At 39.7% G+C, this 19,858-nt stretch overlaps 1 long non-coding RNA gene across 1 annotated transcript; it reads left to right on the top strand.

Annotated features, from left to right (window-relative positions):
- Positions 1–280: 280 nt before the first annotated feature.
- Positions 281–7,331, top strand: LOC133645271 (uncharacterized). The gene is made up of 3 exons (XR_009824941.1): positions 281–529; positions 3,939–4,056; positions 6,828–7,331. It is a non-coding gene; the product is annotated as an uncharacterized LOC133645271 (long non-coding RNA).
- Positions 7,332–19,858: the final 12,527 nt, after the last annotated feature.

Raw genomic sequence — 19,858 nt, 5'->3', positions numbered from 1 at the left:
TTTTCTTTTGTAAGGTTTGTGTAGTAGAATTTCTGACCTTTGACCTATAGTTCATGTCTGTCAAAAATGTATGCTCATTTTGATTTCTCTTCCTCTTCTGTGGGACAAAAGTGAACTTTAAGTCGTGCCAACCTGTCTAACTGAATGTGTTGACTGTCTAAAAGATTTGAGTTGTTATGGAACAGATAGGGAAAACAAAACAAGACATTGACGCACTAACAAGAGAGATAAGAAAGGGATAAAGCCAAACAAAGAGAGTGTTTTGGGCACCATCTTTTTCATGGTGACGGGCGCGCCCGGGGGGGAAACTTTCTGTGTGCTAGACAACTCAACCCAACCATTGTACCATTTGATTATGAGTAAAATAAAACTCTTGTGTTAAATCTACTTTGGTTCTCATTGACAACCTGGACTTTCCACTACAAAATTGGCGTCACGAACTAGGATGGTCCAGAACTCTGCAAGTCAACATCCGCTCCCGGCTTCTCTCTCAGGCAGACAACGCTTGCACGCGCGCATCTAATAAAAGGTAAGCTATTTTGCTTATTGTGTAAAAGTTGTCTGTCTGAAGAGAAACGGGATCTGTAAGATGAAAATTGAATTTTTTTTTCATAAAAGATAGTTCTCCAAAAACAACCTAGACTGAGGCATGTGTTGGTTGGCTTGAGTTGTATTATATGTGATCATTTGTCTGTGTGTTTGTTGAAAACTTGTAATCTCTTGTTTTTAACAAATGGGGATTGTTGATAGAATTTTGGTGGTTTGGAGTGTAGAAGCATAGACGATGTGAGACGAAAAATTTCTTTTAACCTCTTCATCCTCTGTCGTTGTTGGCAGAGGATGCTTTTTTCTGCAAGTACATGGTTAGCCGGAGTTGGACACAGCGAAATTTAAGGCAAGGTTGGCTAAACTGATGTGACATTTGGCCCACACAAATTTATGACGTCTATGAAGGTCCTACGTATCTGTCTATGTGGAAGCTGCAGCCGGGTAAAAAGCCTGATATAAGGTGATCGTTCAGTGACTCCGGTAAAGGAGATCAACTGAGCCAAGTTGTCACGAATTTGGAAATTTGCTGCAGTATAGATGGATAGAGTAAGGGCTCCATATGGTAGAGTCTTGGTGAAACTATATGGACTGACCAGACACGATGTACTGTAGAAATTGAAGGGTGATTCCTGGTGATTCTACAGCGCCTTAGGCTGTTATCCGTGTTGGTCAGGAAGGAAAAGCAGGATTTGCTCCGCTGAATGGGTTAATCGCCATTATATGAGTAAGAATGACCTGCGTGTGTGTGTTATGAGACGGCCGATTCCACAAAAGCACGCGTGCATTAGTTGTTTATATTGGTCCGGACCAGGGGGGAGTGTTTTGTGGGGTAAAAATGTGTGTTTTTAAATTTATATATATATATATCTGCGTATTTTAATAACTTTTGTGTAGCACATGGTTTCTTATCTGTTTTAATTCCCCTCTGAAAAAAAAAAATCAACCTCTCCCCTCACGCTTTTTTCGCACCCACGCTGATCTGCAAAAGTTGCGAAATTGTCCAAAATGTGTGTGCGTGTGAGAAAGTAGACAACGTTTATGTACAGAAAACATATGAGTGTATGATCTATCCATTTAATTATCTTATTCCGCTCTCGGAGGTTGGATCGCGGGGGCAGCAGCCTAAGCAGGGAAGCCCAGAAGACCCTCCTTAAACTTGACTATTTGTCCATCTAAGAGTGAATGATAAATGTTGTTCTTATTATTAAGGTTCTGATATGATACAGCTGTGCTTCTGGATGAGAAAAGTAGTTGTCTATTGCATTTACTTTTAACTGTGCTGGTAAATTCTCTGTGTGTGAGTGACTGTGTGACGCATATAGTCTCAGCTGGGAGACATTTTGAGATAAGAGTGTGTGCGTGTGACGAGGCTGTGTGAGTGACAGCTGCGTGAGGCATTGGTTCGAAGAGGAGTGACACTGATAGCATTGAGCTGGGTTAGCATTGTGTTAGCATAGCATTGAGCTAGGTTAGCATTGTGTTAGCATAGCATTGGGCTAGGTTAGCAAAAGTTTGCTTACTTAGGCATAGTAAGGCTAAGTTAGCATCTAGCTTGGCATTACTAAGTGTGGTTGAACAGTTATTCTCGGTCTGTAGAGTGTGCTAGTAGTAGGTGCTTGCTAAGTCCAGTAAAATAATAGATATATGGAAAATTACACGTTTAAACATCAATCAATAAATACGGATTGTGGGACATTGAAACATTGTTTGATTCATCATTAATTTATATGTCTAGTATACTTTTTTTTGGTACAGCCTTGTTGCTTATCTGATCCATCCAGTTTCTGTGTGGAAGTTGAGACAAACACACACGCACGAACATCATAGATTAGGACACATTGTAACTTTGAATTAATAGTTAAACAACAAATAAATTAATAATATTGAATTTAAATTTGATAAAGATAAATTGATCATACATTGACATTTTAATTTTTTTAGGAATAAACACACAATAAAATAAAAGTTAAATTTATATTCTAATACATCTAAAGGCTTTTGTGAAACATAGAGTCTGAAGAAGTACAGATAAGAGCCACTCAGCGCCATTGTCAAAACAAAACGTAGAGAAGCATTAAACAAATTCTAATCAGAAGGAAGACAGACCAAAATATGAGAACTTAAGTAAACAGACAGCAAGTAAACCAGAAATAATAATGTAAATAAATAACAAAGAAAGCAAATTTTTATGTGACATTGGTGCATGTAGAATTACAAATAGAGAATAAAACTAAATGGAAATAACTGTCTGCAAGATGAGCATGACGTCATGAATTGTGCTCGGGTTAGTAATAGATAGATAGATAGACAGATAAAACGTTATTGATTCCTTCAGGAGAGTTCCCTTTGGGAGAAGAACTGAAAAGTAAACAGTAACTAATAAGGGTATAAATGGAAACAAAATAGATTCTATTAAAAGAGAAACTAGGCATTAACGACCATGATATAAAAAAAAGTATTGCACTGTTATTGTTTTGCATTCCCTGTCATCCTAGCCCCCCAAAGAGGAGTTGTACAGTGTAATGATGTATGAGACAAAGGATTTTTCATAGGCTAAACCAGTAGTTCTCAAATGAGGGTATGGTGTTTCCGCCCGGACAAAAAAGGGAGGTACTTGAAGGTATGCCAAGGGGTACCTGAGATTTTAAATATTTTAAAATGCAGACAATAAAAATAAACACAGTACGGACGTTAAAAGTTAAACGATTAAAAGATTTAGCTGAAAGATAAGGAGAAACGTGAATAAAAACATTCCTTTGTTTTGGAGAGTATCACGCACAGCAGGAGGTCAGAGTGCAAGCATGACAGCTTGCTCGCGCCTACTGATAGACAAATGATAGTTTAAATTAACTTATACATAATCTTTAAGTGAACTAAAAGGGTACTTAAATACACATGAAGTAGTACGTATAATCTTTGAATTAAGGTTATTGATTAGCAATTAATGGGATAGTTAAGACTGTAATTAAAAAAAAACAACGTGATATGCAAAATTGAACTAACCGAGAGGATATGAAAATGATGGGTGTACATGTTTTGAGTTCCAAATTCTGGAGGAAAAAACCTCAACAAAACGTAAAACCATTCAGACGGACTTGGGTGGTAGCCACGGTTGTGCTAGGTCAAGCGAGGGTGGAAAGGATGTGCAGCCGGGGGACTGCCAGCTTCTCTGAACAAGACAAGCTCCAAAGTTGTAGCCAGAACATGCTCACAAAAAATACAGGTGTGACAGCAGGACGAACAGCAGGATACAAACAGACCCCTGCTGGACATAAGTGTCAACGGACAATGTTCAACACAATCTTTGAAGCATTCCTTTGTGGTCAACCTGCACACACCTTGTATTGACCTGCTTACGAACTGTGCCCTGACAATTCAATACTGCACAGAAGGAACTTCCTGATGTTGCCTGACAGCACGACATCAGCTGACAACTACTGGGGACGCCTCCCAGGAATGAGTGGAAGACGGGGACTGCTCCAACTGTCCTAGCACTGGCTGACTGAGGTGCGTCCGTGTGTCCTGCCACCCAAACCGCCAAAGTGTATGATCACCAATTAGACGACTCATAATAGGAGCCTTTTGACTCTTATATATGGTGGGACTCAAGGTATGGCCGCTCATGTGAACTATCCTTAAAACAATTAGAATGGTATAAGATGGACAACTAATGACCCACATTGTTCCCTCTGTCCTGCCTACGAAACCAAAAAAATGTAGGTCAAATGATAAAACAGGGCGTAGCTGCCGCTGATTGAACCGATAAGCTAATACCACATTTTCAATTATTTCGGTTGTCTGTTAAAAACAAAGCTATTGGTTGCAATTTGGACATTTCTGCTGTAGGCTACAAAGAGCTAGCAGCTACACAACAGCTGAGCTAAAACAAAATTTAAGCATATCAAATATTTATAGTTGTTTATTACATACACAAAGTCGCAGAGAGACAGAAGTCTGTAGAAAGTATTCAGTAACAAACGTGTCCGCATTATTAAACTTTCTACCACAGGAAACATACTGAACAAATACAGCAGTTACTGTCAGACTCTAATCCGGATTACCGTGTCTATCAGAGACATGGTTAAAACCCACAACACCTTTACGTTCTAATTAATGTCCCGGGGGACAAGATTACAGAAAAGACAGATCAAGTGACAAAGGGGGGAGGAATTATGATTTATGAAAGGGAAAACATTAAAAGTAGATCAATTTGAGTATGTTGAAATTAAAATCACATTTTCCTCAGAAATGTATTTCAAGGTAATTGTAGTATACCGACCGACCACAGCTAAAGACATTTTTCTTGATTCATTTTCAGACATCCTCAAACAGCATAGTATGACAGAAGTAACGTCATGGAGGACGTTAATCTGGACTGGTTAAATAAGACGCGTAGAAAGAAACTAAAGGATATTATAAACGGCTTCTACATGATACAAATGATAAGCAGCTCTACTAGAATTACAATTGGATGACAAAAAGCAAAGAGAACATCTGTAAATACACGAAAACAAAACCAGAAAGAAGAGTGTAAAATAAAAATACCATTGGATTAATAAAACAATTTGGATTCTAATAAAGACATGAGGACTCAGCTCTCATAAGAGCAATTAAAACAGGTCTAAATACAGATCGTATGATTTAAAAGTTTGGAGGAACAAAAGTTACAATGTTTATGCGGAAGTCTAAGGCTGACTTTCACTTAGAATTAATTAAAGCTGCAAAAAGGAACAATAGAGAGTTATAGAAAAAAACAGAAAAAAAACTAGATACAAACTTACGGAAAGAGAGCAAACAAGAAACAACACTATAACATTAAATATCAATGGCGCTACTATCGCAGACAGTCTGGACATAAGTGGTAATTTTAATGAACATTTCATCCAGTCTGTACAAACCCTGAATAAAGAGTCCCTCAAAATCAGTGCAAATAATTGTCATTTATTCAGGATGGACTAATTTTAGAATTAACAAATGAAACAAAGTTAAACAAAATCTTCGCTGCATTATCAGACTCACGATCTAGAGATATATATATATGGGTTGGACACTATCTTCCTAAAAACATATAAGGATTGTATTATTGCTCGTATAACAACGATTGATAAATAAATCAATAACGGAAAACACTTTCCCTACCACGTCGAGAAACTGCTACTATGATTAAATCCATAAAGCAGGAAATAAAGAAGACCAGAACATGTACAGACCAATTAGCCTTCTCCACGTTAAAACAAAAGGAATAGAAAATTTGAAATTAAAAAGTGGCTTTGGAGCAATCAAGGCTGCTCACACGGTCACTAAGAGGGGCATTATGTTGACACATCAATTTAATGAGTATTATATTTATCCATGAGAGCATTTTTGTTGTAAATTGTGAGGTATGGCTGTTAAAATCTTGGTTGTTTTTACGAATGATGACAGATGTGAACAAGAGCATGTATGGTCTTTGTGTGATGATGTAAATAAGGTGTGGTTGTATTGTATGGTAAGTATGTGTCCATGAAGGGGCATTTGGTGACTTTTCTTATAACTGAATACATGCTACAGTATGATTATTTTTGATTAATTATTGATTATTATGAATGTATATATTTATTATGATTAATTAGTGTCATAATTTTAGTGCTTGATTTGTGGATCCCTTTAATTTAGGTAGCCAGGGACTACAGATGGAAAGTAGCTATTTAGATATAATCTGGTACAGAACACATCTTTTTCTGAACTTAATGTTTCTGTGCATTGTCCCATCATAGATAAACTAAATTAAATACAACTATTTAGTGAATTATTGAGGCCACAATAATTCACTAGGTGTTGTAAAATATCAAAGTACTATTGCAAAAGCGAACAGTGACCTCAAACATGACCTGTCCTCCGCCTCTGTTCTTGCTGCACTTGACTATCAGCTGTCTTTTCTTTTTCTTGGATGTTTCTGAAACTACTAATACTACTACTACTACTACTATTACTATTACTACGACTAACACTGTCCCTGTGAGAGGGACATAGGGGGGAGGTGAGTTTGGATTGGGTCAAGTTTGAGCGTGTTGAGGTTTTATTTAATCAATATGATCAATCCGGTACAAGGATAAAGGAACGTAATGATTTAGATTGACAATTGCAGTGGTTGGCGAAAGCAACCCCACCCTCAAAGGAGGGTGCCAATTCAGTAATTAAATGTTTTGTGAATGATCTAATATCCCGACATGGTTTCCCCAAAAAGATTAGGTCAAACAACGGCACCTATTTTAAGAAAACAGGTTAATCTTCTTCAGTCACAAGATCAGCACTTCTCAGGACCAGCAGCTTCCTAGGAAGGTGGAAAGACCATGAGACCAAAATGGTAAGTTTGCAAAATGTAGAATTTGTGTGCCAGTTCCTCTGTGCAGATTTGAGGATGAAAGCAGCCACTCCAGATTCCCTTGCACTCGCTAAGAGGGGCACGGTCAAAGCCGATCCAGGACCAACACCCGATACCTGACTGGAAGGAACCGAGAGGAGAGACAACACCTTGCCAGCGATGACGAGAACAACTAAGGTTGCCAGCCAATGGGTCCACCGGGACTCCAGCAGCTGTGGAAAGAAGTGTCGGGAGTGCCGAAGCAGCGAGGAGGCCTGAAGCAAGCCGAGGGCCTGGACCAAAGCCCCACGCCCCATACTCTGCCCCAGCCTTCCCCAAAGCCCCCACAGCTCCAACTCTACCTGAGTTTTCCCCAATTTCGGCCAGCACGCACATGCCACTGAACAGTCTGCCCAATGGACTGAACCACACCCCAAGAACAGACAGAGACAGCCTGTTTGAGTGGATCTCTTTCTTCACCAAGGCAGCCAAAAGCCCAACGAGGTGTCGGCAGGCCACCAGCCTGAGGCACCACCGAGCCATCCATACGAGCACTAATCGAACATGGACTCATACGAAATTCAGTTGTGTGTACAAAATCAATTGGTAACTACATTCATTGCAAATGCCGGGAAAAATAATAATGCAACAGCTTACAGTCATAAGTCTATATTAATTCTAAACCAGATCTTGTTTGATTCATTATTAATGTGAAAATGCATCTTGAATAAGCATATATATATTCATCTAATTATGTTCATGATCAAAGTATTTTGGTATTACGTTACTAACTCAAAGGGTAGGCCACTAATTGTGTTCTGTGAGATGGTTTTACTGCAGGCTGGTAACAGCGATCGCTCTGAAGGAGGGTCATAGACGGAATTTTTGCCTCGTATAAAAACATTGAGGTTTTTGCCTCCATCTGCGGTAGAGATTTCATTTAGTGGTCTATATCAGAAATTGTTTTGGTCCAGGGTCTTAAGACCCTGGAAGGCGGGTATGTAGTAGAATTTCTGACCTTTGACCTATAGTTCATGTCTGTCAAAAATGTATGCTCATTTTGATTTCTCTTCCTCTTCTGTGGGACAAAAGTGAACTTTAAGTCGTGCCAACCTGTCTAACTGAATGTGTTGACTGTCTAAAAGATTCGAGTTGTTATGGAACAGATAGGGAAAACAAAACAAGACATTGACGCACTAACAAGAGAGATAAAAAACGGATAAAGCCAAACGAAGAGAGTGTTTTGGGCACCATCTTTTTCATGGTGACGGGCGCGCCCGGGGGGGAAACTTTCTGTGTGCTAGACAACTCAACCCAACCATTGTACCATTTGATTATGAGTAAAATAAAACTCTTGTGTTAAATCTACTTTGGTTCTCATTGACAACCTGGACTTTCCACTACATTTGCAAAGACAGGTTAGTTTTTTTTTACTCAATATGACAGTATAACTGCCACACTCAATATGACAGTTATTTAAACATAACTCTTAAACTACACATGAAAAATGATTAACAATGCCTGAAATAATGCATTCTTGTAAGTTTTACTCGAAACATATGCTTTTTTAAGGCTTGCAAACACAAAAATTGTTTCTTTACTCAATATGACAGTAATGTTCTAAAATTCTGAGAAAATACGAACAAATTAATAAAAATGATTCCAACATAATTCCTAAACCAAACATGCAAAAGTCTAAAAATGTCTGTAATATTGAATCCATGTGAGTTTTACTAGATTTAAATGATTTTGTAAGGTTTGCAAATACATAAATTAGGTTTTACTTACTATGTCATAACTGACAGTATATGACAGTTATTTAACCATAACTCAAACCACACATGAAAAATGGCTAATAATGCCTGAAATAATGCATCCTTGGCCGTTTTACTCGAAACACATGCTTTTTTAAATCTTGCAAACACAAAAAGTAGTTTTTTACTCAATATGAAAGTAATGATCTAAAAATCCTGAGATAATGTGAAAAAAGCAATACAAATGTATTTAAACATTACTCCTAAACAACATATGCAAAATGGCTAATAATGCCTGGAAACATGTATCTTTGTTAGTTTTACTAGAAACATGATCTTTTGTAAAGTTTGCAAAGACACAAGCTAGTTGTTTTTAATTCAATATGATAGTATAACAGTCATATTAAATATAAAAGTTATATAAACATAACTCCAAAACCAAACATGTGTCATGTCTAAAAATGCCTGTAATAATGTATTTATGTGAGTTTGTAAGGTTTGCTAAAACAAAAAGTAGTTTTTTACTCAATATGAAAGTAATGATCTAAGAATCCTGAGATAATGCGAAAAAAGCAATAAAAATGTATTTAAACATAATTCCTAAACAACCCATGCAAAATGGGTAATAATGCCTGGAGACATGTATCTTTGTTAGTTTTACCAGAAAAATGATCTTTTGTAAAGTTTGCAAAGACACAAGCTAGTTTTTTTTAATTCAATATGACAGTATAACAGTCATATTAAATATAAAAGTTATATAAACATAACTCCAAAACCAAACGTGTCATGTCTAAAAATGCCTGTAATAATGTATTAATGTGAGTTTGTAAGGTTTGCAAAAACAAAAAGTAGTTTTTTACTCAATATGAAAGTAATGATCTTAAAATCCTGAGATAATGCGAAAAAAGCAATAAAAATGTATTTAAACATAATTCCTAAACAACCCATGCAAAATGAGTAATAATGCCTGGAGACATGTATCTTTGTTAGTTTTACTAGAAAAATGAACTTTTGTAAAGTTTGCAAAGACACAAGCTAGTTGTTTTTATTAAATAAGACAGTATAACAGTCATACTAAATATGAAAGTTATATAAACATAACTCCAGAACCAAACGTGTGTCATGTCCAAAATTGCCTATAATAATGTATTTATGTGAGTTTGTAAGGTTTGCAAAAACAAAAAGTAGTTTTTTCCTCAATATGAAAGTAATGATATAAGAATCCTGAGATAATGCGAAAAAAGCAATAAAATTGTATTTAAACATAATTCCTAAACAACCCATGCAAAATGGGTAATAATGCCTGGAGACATGTATCTTTGTTAGTTTTACTAGAAAAATGAACTTTTGTAAAGTTTGCAAAGACACAAGCTAGTTTTTTTAATTCAATATGACAGTATAACAGTCATATTAAATATAAAAGTTATATAAACATAACTCCAAAACCAAACATGTGTTATGTCTAAAAATGCCTGTAATAATGTATTTATGTGAGTTTGTAAGGTTTGCTAAAACAAAAAGTAGTTTTTTACTCAATATGAAAGTAATGATCTAAGAATCCTGAGATAATGCGAAAAAAGCAATAAAAATTTATTTAAACATAATTCCTAAACAACCCATGCAAAATGGGTAATAATGCCTGGAGACATGTATCTTTGTTAGTTTTACTAGAAAAATGATATTTTGTAAAGTTTGCAAAGACACAAGCTAGTTTTTTTTTTATTCAATATGACAGTATAACAGTCATACTAAATATAAAAGTTATATAAACATAACTCCAGAACCAAACGTGTGTCATGTCTAAAATTGCTTATAATAATGTATTCATGTGAGTTTGTAAGGTTTGCAAAAAACTAAAGTAGTGTTTTACTCAATATGAAAGTAATGATCTTAGAATCCTGAGATAATGCGAATAAAGCAATACAAATGTATTCAAACACAACTTTTAAACCAAACATGTAAATTGTTTAAAAATGCCTGTAATATTGAATCTATGTAAGTTTTACTAGAATCAATTGTTTTTGTAAGGTTTGCAAATACAAAAATTAGGTTTTACACATAATGACATTATAACTTTAACACTCAATATGAAAGTTATTTAATTATAACTCCTAAATACACATGAAACATGTCTAATAGCGTGAAAAAAATTATCTTTGTGAGTGTTGCTAGAAACATTTTCTTTTGTAAGGTTTGCAAAGACACAAGTTAGTTTTTTTTTAAGTCAATATGACAGTATAACGCCACACTCAATATGACAGTTATTTTAACATAACTCCTAAACCACACCTGAAAAATGGCTAATAATGCCTGAAATAATGCATCTTTGGGAGTTTTACTGGAAACATATGCTTTTTTAAGGCTTGCAAACACAAAAATTATTTGAATTGTATTATGTATTACAACATAATTCCTAAACCAAACATGCAAAATGTCTGAAAATGCCTGTAATATTGAATCCATGTGAGTTTTATTTGAATCAGTTGTATGGTTTGCTAATACAAAAATTGGGTTTTATGACTAACACAAGTTAGTTTTTTTACTCAATATAACAGTTTAGCTGTCATACTATATATGGAAGTTATATAAACATAACTCCAAAACCAAAACCAAACATGCATTATGTCCAAAACTGCCTGTAATATTGTATATATGTGAGTTTTACCAGAATCAGGGTTGCAAATACAAAAATTGGGTTTTATGACAGTATACTGTCACACTCAATATGACAGTTATTTAAACATAACTCAAACAACACATGCAAAATAGCTAATAATACCTGGAGCATGTATCTTAGTTAGTTTTACTAGAAAAATGGTATTTTGTAAGGTTTGCAAAGACACAAGTTAGTTTTTTTTTTAATTCAATATGACAGTATAACTGTCATACTAAATATGAAAGTTATATACACATTACTCTAAAACCAAACATGCATTGTGTCTAAAAATGCCTGTAATATTGTATCTGTGTGAGTTTAACTAGATTTAGTTGTTTTTGTAAGGTTTGCAAATACAAAATAAGGGTTTTACTCACTATGACAGTTTACTGTCACACTCAATCTGACAGTTATTTATTTAAACATAACTCCTAAACCACACATGCAAAATGGCTAATAATGCCTGGAGATATGTATCTTTGTGAGTTTTACTAGAAACATTATATTGTGTAAGGTTTAGTTAGTTTTTGTACTCAATCTGACAGTATAACTGTCATTCTAAATCCATCCATTTTCTTCCGCTTATCCGAGGTCGGGTTGCGGGGGCAGCAGCCTGAGCTGAAAATCCCAGACTTCCCTTTCCCCAGCCACTTCGTCCAGCTCTTCTCGGGGTATTCCGAGGCGTTCCCAGGCCAGCCGGGGACATAATCTTTCCAATGTGTCCTAGGTCTTCCCCGTGGCCTCCTGCCACACCTCCCTAGAGGCGTTCGGGTGGCATCCTGAGCAGATGCCCGAACCACCTCATGGCTCCTCTCAATGTGGAGGAGCAGCGGCTTTACTTTGAGTTCCTCCCGGATGACAGAGCTTCTCACCCTGTCTCTAAGGGAGAGACCCACCACCCGGCAGAGGAAACACATTTCGGCCGCTTGTCCTTTCGGTCATAACCCAAAGCTGGGAACGTAGATCGACGGTAAATTGAGAGCTTTTCCTTCTGGCTCAGCTCCTTCTTCACCACAACGGATCGATATAGCGTCCTCAATACTGAAGACGCCGCACCAATCCGCCTGTGGATCTCTCGATCCACTCTATCCTCACTCGTGAACAAGACTCCTAGGTACTTGAACTCCTCCACTTGGGGCAAGATCTCCTCCCCAACCTGGAGATGGCACTCGACCCTTTCCTGCGCGAGAACCATGGACTAGGACTTGGAGGTGCTGATTCTCATCCCAGTCGCTTCACACTCAAGGACCCTGTCGAGAGTATAGACCTGGTCTACCGTTCCACGACCAGGACGAAAACCACACTGTTCGTCCTGGATCCGAGTTTCCTCCTCTCCAGTACACATGAATAGACCTTACCGGGAAGGCTGAGGAGTGTGTTTCACGATAGTTGGAACACACCCTCCGGTTCCCCTTCTTAAAGAGAGGAACCACCACCCCGGTCTGCCAATCCAGAGGTACCGCCCCCAATGTTCACGCGATGTTGCAGAGTCTTGTCAACCAAGACAGCCCCACAGTATCCAGAGCCTTAAGGAACTCATCCACCACCGGGGCCTTGCCACAGAGGAGCTTTTTAACTACCTAGGCAACCTAAGCCCCAGAAATAGGAGAGTCCACCACAGATTCCCCAGGCACTGCTTGGCCTGTCGGTATGCCCGCTGCCTCTGGAGTCCCATGAGCCAAAAGGACCCGATAGGCTCTTTCTTCAGCTTGACGGCATCCCTCACTGCTGGTGGCCACCAGCGAGTTCTAGGATTACCGCCACGACAGGCACCAAACACCTTGCGGCCACAGCTCCAATCAGCAGGCTCGACAAGAGAGGCACGGAACATGGTCCACTCAGACTCAATGTCCAGCACCTCCCTCGTGACATGTTCAAAGTTCTTCCTTATGTTTGAACATTGTGTTTGTTATGGACAATCCGTGACGAGCACAAAAGTCCAATAACAAAGCACCACTTGGGTTCAGATCCGGGTGGCCATTTTTCCCAATCACGACTCTCCAGGTTTCACTGTCCTTGCCAACATGAGCATTGAAGTCCCCCAACAGAACAAGGGAATCACCCGAGGGAGCACTCTCCAGTACTCCTTCAAGGGAATCCAAAAAGAGTGGGTACTCTGAGCTGCTGTTTGGTGCGTAAACACAAACAACAGTCAGGACCCGTCACCCAACCCGAAGGCGGAGGGAAGCTACCATCTCGTCTACTGGGTTAAAGTCCAACGTGCAGGCTTTGAGCAACAACAATTGCCACCCCAGCCTCTCATTGCTTGCAACGCCAGAGTGGAAGAGAGTCCAGCCCCTCTTGAGAGAACAGGTTCCAGAGCCCTTGCTGTGCGTCGAAGTGAGTCCAACTATATCTAGCCGGAACTTCTTCACCTCGCACACCAGCTCAGGCTCTTTCCCTCCCAGCGAGGTGACGTTCCACGTCCCAAGAGCGAGCTTATGTAGCCGATAATCGGACCGCCAAGTGCCCTGCCTTCGGCTGCCGCCCAGTTCACACTGCATCCGACCTCTATGACCTCAATGGGCCCATGAGTGGTGAGCCCATTGGAGGGTTGACCCACGTTGCCTCTTCGAGCTGAGCCCGGCAGGGCCCCATTGAGACAGGCCCGGCCACCAGTCGCTCGCCATCGTGCCCCACCTCTGCGCCTGGCTCCACAGGGGAGCCACGGTGACCTGCGCCTGGGCGAGAAAAAATCTAGGTCCTCGATTTGTACTTTTCATAAAGGTCTTTGAGCTGCTCTTTGTCTGATCCCTCACCTAGGACCTTTTCTCAGGGGATCCCGAGGCGTTCCCAGGCCAGCCGGGAGACATAGTGTTCCCAATGTGTCCTGGGTCTTCCCCGTGGCCTCCAGGATGACAGAGCTTCACCTTCACCAGGGGTGTCAAACTCAAATACAGAGTGGGCCAAAGTTTAAAACTGAACAAAGCCGCGGGCCAAGGTTGAACAAATTAACCTTTTAATAGGGACCCAAACAAGTTTTGCATTGAATATTGAACAAGCAAGGCTTATATAACTTTATAGTGACATGCAAAATGGAGTTTCAAATAATAATAATAATAATTAAAAAATACCAATTGCATATCAAATATAATTTAAATAAACATTGAATGCCTCTTTTCTATTTGCAGCCTTCTGAGGTAAATATCAACATTAACTTTTTCCACAGGCTAATAAATTTGAAAATAAAATAACAATGAATAAAACAACCATTCAGGACTTTAAACTGCTCAGTTTGCAACACACTGATCTAATTTGATGAGCCCAAGCCAGATACCTGGCATCTTTTTTTAGATGCTAGTTCTTTAATGTCGGGGCTCAGGCTTTGAGCTGAGGCAACTTTCATTATCGAACAAGGTGTTCAACAGTCATATCTCTTACACCCAATTCTAACATCATTCAGACCCAGTCACAAGATATGTGCAGCTTCAGCACGCATACACAAATGAATGCAACGCATACTTCATCAACAGCGATACAGGTTACACTGAGGGTGCCAGTATAAAAAACTTTAACACTGTTAGAAATATACGCCACACTGTGAACCCACACCAAACAAAAATAAAAAACACTTTTCGGGAGAACATCCGCACCGTAACACAACATAAACACAAAAGAACAAATACCCAGAATCTTTTGCAGCACTAACTCTTTCGGGACCCACAGACACACACCTTGTAGCGTCCCGGAAGATTTAGTGCTACAAAGGGTTCTGGGTATTTGTTGTGTTGTGTTTATGTTGTGTTACGGTGCGGATGTTCTCCCGAAATGTGTTTGTCATTCTTGTTTGGTGTGGATTCACAGTGTGGCGTATATTTCTAAAAGTGTTAAAGTTTTTTATTTGGCTACCGTCAGTGTAACCTGTATCGCTGTTGATGAAGTATGCGTTGCATTCAATTGTGTGTGGGTGCAGAAGCTGCACTGACGTGAAACTGGGCCGGCACTCGTTTGACTTGCTGAAAAAAAAAAAAAAATTTGGGAGGAGTGCTGGAGTCACTCCCGGGAGGGTTGGCAAGTATTAGAAGTAGCGGTGAATGCGGTGTTACCGCGGCACTGCCGCAATGTATAATCGCCGGTCCAGCTTTAGTGTTAATTTGATATTGCCTCAAGGGCCAAGTCAAATTACACGTTGGGCCAAATTTGGCCCACGGGCCAGAGTTTGACACCCATGACCTTCACTGTAAAAAATTACTGTAAAAATAAAAAATAAAATTACAGTTATATACTCCATCCATCCATCCATTTTCTACCGCTTATTCCCTTCGGGGTCGCTGGAGCCTATCTCAGCTACAATCGGGCGGAAGGCGGGGTACACCCTGGACAAGTCGCCACCTCATTGCAGGGCCAACACAGATAGACAGACAACATTCACACTCACATTCACACACTAGGGCCAATTTAGTGTTGCCAATCAACCTATCATGTTCTTCTTAAATGCAGTTAAGTACTGTAAATTTTGTTGCATTTTTCAAAAAATATCGACCAGCAGTAAGTTACTGTAAAACCTACAGTGTAATTCAGTATTTTTCAGACTTGTTTCTTGGGTCCGCCCACAATTCGTCCAACCGAGCTTCATTTCACCTGGCCGACCCTGCTAAATCCATCCTACTGCATCGTGTGTTTTTGATAACAAGGTAAGAGTCACTTGTACCTTGATGTGTCATTTTCTGTTTGAATTACTTTATATATATATTTATAAAGTCCGAAATGACATAGCGTCACAGTCAGCATCACAGACACTATCGTTGACCACGCGCATGTACCGCCGCATGCTAGCTAGCTAAGTTTTCTTCTTTTTTGTCATAGTCATCATAAAAGATGATAACTTGCAACATATGTGCTACGACTTGCAGCAATGTATTTGCGTATGTTAGACACATGCGAAGTCATAGTTGTATGCCTAATGCATCGTTTAAGTGTGCTTTCCCTAAATGCACAAGAGTTTTTTCCAACTTCTCAGCCTTCAGCCGTCGTCATAAATATGGCAAGAGTAGGACTGATATGTATAGCGCAGAAGGTTTACCTTGTAATATTGTCACATGTAGCGCGAAGTGCGATGATATACAGGCCCTTCTCCTGCATTTGAAAAGTCATATTACCGAAGGTAGGACAGTTACGTGCCCCTTCAGTCAATGTGAAAAAAGATTTACAGTTCAATCAATCAATCAATCAATGTTTATTTATATAGCCCTAAATCACAAGTGTCTCAAAGGGCTGTACAAGCCACAACGACATCCTCGGTACAGAGCCCACATACGGGCAAGGAAAAACTCACCCCAGTGGGACGTCGGTGAATGACTATGAGAAACCTTGGAGAGGACCGCATATGTGGGTAACCCCCCCCCCTCTAGGGGAGACCGAAAGCAACGGATGTCGAGTGGGTCTGACATAACATTGTGAAAGTCCAGTCCACAGTGGATCCAACACATCAGCGGGAGTCCAGTCCACAGCGGGGCCAACAGGAAACCATCCCGAGCGGAGACGGGTCAGCAGCGCAGAGATGTCCCCAACCGATGCACAGGCTAGTGGTCCACCCAGGGTCCCGGCTCTGGACAGCCAGCACTTCATCCATGGCCACCGGACCTATGCAACTCCCCCTCGCAAGGGACAGGGGAGAAGAGGAGAGAAGAAAAGAAACGGCAGATCAACTGGTCTAAAAAAGGGGGGGTCTATTTAAAGGCTAGATTATACAAATGAGTTTTAAGATGGGACTTAAATGCTTCTACTGAGGTAGCATCTCTAACTGTTACCGGGAGGGCATTCCAGAGTACTGGAGCCCGAATAGAAAACGCTCTATAGCCCGCAGACTTTTTTTTGGCTCTGGGAATCACTAATAAGCCGGAGTTCTTTGAACGCAGATTTCTTGTCGGGACATATGGTACAATACAATCGGCGAGATAGGCTGGAGCTAAACCGTGTAATATTTTATACGTAAGTAGTAAAACCTTAAAGTCGCATCTTAAGTGCACAGGAAGCCAGTGCAAGTGAGCCAGTATAGGCGTAATATGATCAAACTTTCTTGTTTTTGTCAGAAGCCTTGCAGCCGCATTTTGTACCAACTGTAATCTTTTAATGCTAGACATAGGGAGGCCCGAAAATAAAACATTACAGTAATCGAGACGAGACGTAACGAACGCATGAATAATGATCTCAGCGTCGCTAGTGGACAAGATGGAACGAATTTTAGCGATATTACGGAGATGAAAGAAGGCCGTTTTAGTAACACTCTTAATGTGTGACTCAAACGAGAGAGTTGGGTCGAAGATAATACCCAGATTCTTTACCGAGTCTCCTTGTTTAATTGTTTGGTTGTCAAATGTTAAGGTGGTATTATTAAATAGATGTTGGTGTCTAGCAGGACCGATAATCAGCATTTCCGTTTTCTTAGCGTTGAGTTGCAAAAAGTTAGCGGACATCCATTGTTTAATTTCATTAAGACACGCCTCCAGCTGACTACAATCCGGCGTGTTGGTCAGCTTTAGGGGCATGTAGAGTTGAGTGTCATCAGCATAACAGTGAAAGCTAACACCGTACTTGCGTATGATGTCACCCAGCGGCAGCATGTAAATACTAAAGAGTGCAGGGCCAAGAACCGAACCCTGGGGAACTCCGCACGTTACCTTGACATAGTCCGAGGTCACATTGTTATGGGAGACGCACTGCATCCTGTCAGTAAGATAAGAGTTAAACCAAGACAAGGCTAAGTCTGACATACCAATACGTGTTTTGATACGCTCTAATAAAATATTATGATCGACGGTATCGAAAGCGGCGCTAAGATCAAGAAGCAGCAACATAGATGACGCATCAGAATCCATCGTTAGCAATAGATCATTAGTCATTTTTGCGAGGGCTGTCTCCGTAGAGTGATTTGCCCTGAAACCGGATTGAAAAGGTTCACAGAGATTGTTAGTCACTAAGTGTTCATTTAGCTGCTGTGCAACAATTTTTTCGAGAATTTTAGAAATAAACGGAAGGTGGGAGACCGGTCTTTAGTTTACCATGAGGTCAGGATCGAGGTTAGGTCTTTTGAGCAGAGGATGAATAACCGCTTTTTTGAATGCTAGGGGAACAGTGCCGGAGGAAAGTGATAAGTTTATAATATTTAACACTGATGGACCTAATAATACAAACAGTTCCTTGATAAGTTTCCCAGGAAGTGGGTCAAGTAAACATGTTGTTTGTTTTATCCCACTTACACGCTGTAATAATTCCTCTAATGTTATTTCATCAAAAATAGAGAGACTATTTTGGAGGGCAGTGTCCGTCGTATATACAGTCGTATTTGTGTTAATAGAACCCAGTTGTAGCTGGGATGCGTTGTCTTTAATCTCCTTTCTAATGAGTTCAATTTTCTTATTAAAGAAATTCATAAAATCATCTGCCGAGTGGGTGGAGCTACTGGGAGGAGTCCCTTGTTGGGTTAGCGATGCTACTGTACTAAACAGAAATTTAGGATCGTTTTTGTTGAGGCGGATGAGATTTGAGTAGTATTTAGCTTTAGCTAAGGTAAGCATGCGTTTATAAGTTATTAAACTATCACTCCATGCTTGATGGAAAACCTCAAGTTTAGTCGCGCGCCATTTGCGTTCCAGTTTTCTACATGATAATTTATGAGCTCTAATTTCTTCTGTAAACCATGGGGTGCGCCTTTTAGGGGCCCTTTTTTGCTTTAGCGGTGCTATACTATCAATAATTTCGCGCAAGGCATCGTCAAAGTTGTTAGTGAGGTTATCAATAGAGCCGACATAATTTGGGAATGGTGCCATTACCGAAGGCAGTAGGTCAGCAAGAGTCATCCTTGTGGCAGCATTAATGTTGCGGCCGCTATAGCAGTTATTATTATTATTAGCTTGTTGACAAAGAGTCAAAACTTCAAATTTTATAAGGTAATGATCGGACATTACTTTAGTATATGGAAGTATCATAACTTTGGAGGTGGTGACACCCCTGACAAGCACTAGATCTATTGTATTACCGTTGCGATGCGTGGGTTCATGTATTATTTGTGTAAGACCACAGCTATCAATTATGGTTTGGAGCGCCACGCACTGAGGGTCCGATGGGGTATTCATATGGATATTAAAGTCCCCCATTATGATTATATTGTCGGCGTGCATCACTAGATCAGCAACGAACTCTGAGAATTCACTGATAAAGTCCGAATAGGGCCCAGGGGGGCGGTAAATAACAGCTAGGTCGAGAGGTAGCGGTGTGACAGACCTCATAGTAAGCACCTCAAACGATTTATATTTATTATTTAGGTTAGGGGTAAGGTTGAAATTTTCATTGTATATTAGTGCGACACCCCCTCCCCTTTTAAGAGGGCGGGCAACATGCGCATTCGTATAGTTAGGAGGAGATGCTTCATTGAGCGCAAAAAATTCGTCCGGTTTGAGCCAGGTTTTGCTAAGACCAATGACGTTAAGATTGTTGTCTCTAATGACCTCATTAACCAATAACGCCTTGGGAGACAATGATCTTATGTTTAAAAAGCCCATATTATAGGTATTGGGCTGTTTTGACGAGTTTTTGTTAAGATTATCCGTAGTGGCA

The sequence above is a fragment of the Entelurus aequoreus genome, unplaced genomic scaffold (assembly GCF_033978785.1).
Source record: "Entelurus aequoreus isolate RoL-2023_Sb unplaced genomic scaffold, RoL_Eaeq_v1.1 HiC_scaffold_29, whole genome shotgun sequence".
NCBI classification, from domain to species: domain Eukaryota; kingdom Metazoa; phylum Chordata; class Actinopteri; order Syngnathiformes; family Syngnathidae; genus Entelurus; species Entelurus aequoreus.
The sequence above is the reverse complement of the archived record's forward strand: the minus strand, read 5'-3'. Positions and strand labels throughout refer to the sequence as shown.